The following is a 4,515-nucleotide window of genomic DNA, read 5'->3' as shown; positions in this document are numbered from 1 at the left end:
TTATTTTTTAATACTTTGATACTGTTTTGATTTATAGATACCACAGAGTTAACAAAATTAGGGGTAACCTTGTTATATTTACAGCTTTCAAAAATAATAAAAACACTATGCTACTGATTTTATATGTCAAATAAGTTCTCTCAGTAGTATTTTTTGTATTTATTGGAAAGCTACTTCTGCCGCCGTTCCTAGTTTTGAACTGCTTAGTAGGTGGAAGGCGGCTAGACGGCAGCACTTTACCACTACACAACTTTAACGGTCTGACTGTTACTCTTATAACGCATATAAATCTTAAAGTGGAAAATATTTTATGATAACGCACATATTCGAACCCGGTTCATCAGCTCCTAAATTCAGAGCTCTACCACAAAGCTAACCGGTGTCTTTCACTATTCTTTAGTTTCAGTTTCATTTGTTTGTTATCAAGCGCAAAGTTACAGAATGTATTATCTGGGCACAACCCAGATACGGGTATAGAAACCCAATTTTTAGCGTTATAAGCCCACTGACTTGCCGCTGAGCCACTTGAGGGGGCTATTCTTTCAGACTTTCGAATCTGTGAGAAAATAAAATCACCGAACTGATAATTAATAACAATAGAATTATGTGCAGGATATCTGATTACAGTAATATACTTCATAGGTAACATATCACTTTAAATTTTGCATTAGGAAGTTTGTTTTGTAATTAAGCACAAAGCTACACAATGGGCTATCTGTGCTCTGCCCACCACGAGTATCGAAATCCGGTTTCTAGCGTTGTAAGTCCGCAGACATACCACTGTGCCACTGGGGGCTATATTAATAAAACAAATGTCATTTTATCCTTTGATTTGGGTACTAGTGAAGCACATAGATTATGTTCTAGAAACAAAAGACTGAGAGTTTGAAAAATGTTTCAGGTTATAACAACAGATTTGAAATTATTTTCTGCATTCTTAACATAGGGATAAAACGCCCACACTCTGTGGCACCCCTTGTATCGAACAAGCTCTTCCATTATCTCCAGTTGCTTCTATAGCTATCCCAAGCGGGTCTGTGCCCGAAAAAGAAAAACAGTTGAAACACCCACTCGTGGTATCTGAACGCGTGTGCCAAGTTTGGGCCCGCTAACATGCTAGTTGGGGTAAGACCCCAGTTTCAGAAATGGTTACCCCGGAATCCCAAGGTGTACCAGGCACAATTCCTCGTTGTGATGCAATATGTGGGGTCTCACGGGCAGTGAACGCAGAAAACAGAACAAAAAGTCAGTAAGTTGAGGATTAATCCTTTTATTCAGAACTAAGAAAGTCTGTTTGTTAGTTTTGTTTTTTGTAGCAAAGCCACATTTGGCTATCTGCTTTGTCCACCGCGGTCAATCGAACTCCGGATTTTAGCGTTGTAAATCCGTAAACTTACCGCTGTCCCATCGGGGGACCTGAGAAGGTCGCCCCAGTACGTTATCTATGTTACAGGTGACACAGTTCTTCTCTTTCAATAAAACAATGGGCTATCTGCGCTGTGTCAAGGAATGTTTAGCGTATTAAGTCCTCAAGATTACCGCTGAGCCGGCAGGGGGTAAAAAAGAATGTGACATCAGACATTACCAAACTTTATACATTGTACAAAATGTCGGAAGAGGGTTTGTGATATTGCCCATAAATATATTACACATAATCGTAGTGAATAACACAAATCCAATTGATAAATAGATGCACAACACATGTAACTCTTAGGCGAGGAAAGAAGAGAACCACATCAGTAACTTCATTACTGCTACTTTACTTTGATCCGTTTTCTAACGGATAACCTGTTGATTATTTGCTGTCTTTTTGCCCTAAAAATGTATTATATTGAACAACGACTACAGCTTCTGTCTTGAAAGCTAGCTTTGATTAATATCAATATATTTCTTGTACGTAATAACTTGATAACCAACCACTGAGAATAACTATAAATAATTATATTTTCGACAAGAAACTAAATAAGGAAATACTGATCCAAGAATTTCTCAATATCTGAAGGTGAACTTGCCCATCGTTTTCATATCTGATCACGTCTCTTGTGTGATTACAGCTTAGTAAAACGTAGCGATAAGCGCGTCAGAATCAATAACAAAAGTTTTATGTATAGTGAAACGTGTTCAGTATTAAAGGCCCATAAAATGAAATAAATATAACGTTGATCCTCTTAGAAACAGGCTTAAGATATTTTTGAGCTAGAAATAACCCAATAATGTTTTATATCAAGAGTTTTTAGTGACAGTTGTGGCCGAAGCCAGGATATGAAAAGTTTAGTTCAATGGTTTATCATTTTAGTTTTGAACTATCTTAACATCGATTCATGAAAGTAACTCATTCGCGAGTTTAATGTAAAAAAAATAAATAAAAATAAAGCTAATGGAACTTAATTATCTGCGTTATTTGCAAAAGATGTTGTCTTAACCATATCTTGTAATTTCTCTATTCACTTTAATTAACTTGTGTGTCAGGAAAATGAAATTTAAGTATAAATATCTACAGATAAAATTTACTTACTATAAGTTACAAGCAAAGCATTCATTTGTAGATTAACAAGCTCTTTACCATATACCCATTTTACAGTAGATGAGAGTGACGTGTTGCTGGCTTTCAGATTATACAGAGGGTTGAATACATTATATTAAAACGATTTTGGATCCTTACCACGTTCATGTTGCGACTTCTCGTCATGCTCTATCTGGCGACCGTGCATCTTGATAATAGCCCTGCGACATAATTTCCAATTCAAAAGGCCCAATCGTATAATTGTCACATTCAAAGCATATCACTTCTCCCTGTATCTTTCCGTAATCCATGAAGTGTACGAGGACGACGGCTTACCAGCTCATGTTTTAACAGTTCAATCCTTTGGCACTGCTTTCGACGACCTCAATGGCATTTCTTTGTATGGAATTGAATGAATACCAGTTTCATTCGACAGGTGTTTAAGGTATGTGATAGGCGCCGACAGCTGAGCCGAAAGTATAACTGGAAACCTTCTCTTGGTGAACCTATATCTTGTTGACCTTGGTTTTTCGTACACAGCCGGTGTTTTTATGCAGTACAGAGGGTCCAGAACATTAGTGTGATATTGAACATTGTAAATCTTGACTTTTCCATCCACTCTTCTGATCACTAACGTGCTCCTGGCGCAATATCAAGCGATAATTACGAATCCTTTCAAAAACGTTTCGAGAAATGCCGTTTATCATTTCTGGAAACCTTTTTACCCATTGACTGGTATAAAGTGGCAATGGAAAGAGATGTGTTACATTTATCTAGGTATGCATACCTTTCGTCGCGTGTCGCAATTAACGTACTATTTTTCCCTTCTTTATGTCACTTTTCCAGACGGTGATCTTTCTTGATTATGCTGCATACTGTTGCCAGAGGCACGTAGACAAGTTCTGCCACTGATCTCTGTATTCGTGGATTGTTACCTGTTATAAAACGTCGAACGTTGCTTACCACGGTTGGGGTACGACTTGTTTCAGGTCTCTTTCTGGGTGGTCCTGGCTTCAAAAGTTGATCCATATTAATTTGTTTTCCAGTATTATTAAGTGGAAGAGATTTCCTCGATTCAAAACTCTAAATACCTGATTTAAACACAACTTTATATGAGCTGAGTGTATGAATATTATGGTTTGGAAAAGGCTATTACATGCATCTCCCAAAAGTAATCAATTTTCAGAGGCAATCATTACCTACAAAACGTCAGTCGCCAAACTACGTCAAAATGTAGTTCTGATACATGCTATCCACCACGACTTTATATCGGCTGTGGTGGTCACGTGGCTTTCTGGTTTACATATTCAAATTTGTTTTAAAATAACGTACTTAACCCTATGTATTGGTTTCTCTGAACTTCATTTTTCAAACGAATCTCTGGGCTTCACTACGTTGGTTGGATATTGCGCAGTATTACTCGTAGTTCGCTGAGTTTTCTAATTTGCCAAACTTCGTGAAGACCAAAAATAAAAACAGTATGAATGTTATTGTGAGAAAATGTACTGAATCAGTTTAGAGCTAGTTTAACTTTGCAACTGAGTAAATAAGTAAAATATCTGTGAAAGTCCTTCACAATGCTGACATGAACTGAAAGTGTTCAGACCTCATTGTTCTGATATGCTTACAAGATGTAATTAATTCAGCTTCAATCCCCTTTCATATTTCTTGATTTGGTCCTTCAATCCTAGCATACAAGCTGATAATGAAAAGAAAAAATCTCCCAGATTCCTTCACCACGTTATTGCCTTCTGGTAGAGGAAGCAAACATCCAGCATAGAAATATTAAATAATATTCAGGATGTCAGAAAAACACGTAGATTCAATAAGTCTTGATACAAAATGATAAAAACCCTATAACCCGAGCGCTTTCGAAAGGTGGACCTTTCCTTTCTTAGAAGCAAAGAGTTTGTCCCCGAAGAAGAAATGTCCACCTTTTGAAAGCGCTTGGGTTATAGAGTTTTTATCATTTTGTATCAAATAATATTCAGATTAGGGAAATATAGTAAAAT

This window comes from Limulus polyphemus, unplaced genomic scaffold, assembly GCF_000517525.1.
Source record: "Limulus polyphemus unplaced genomic scaffold, Limulus_polyphemus-2.1.2 Scaffold2535, whole genome shotgun sequence".
Lineage (NCBI taxonomy): Eukaryota > Metazoa > Arthropoda > Merostomata > Xiphosura > Limulidae > Limulus > Limulus polyphemus.
The sequence above is the reverse complement of the archived record's forward strand: the minus strand, read 5'-3'. Positions refer to the sequence as shown.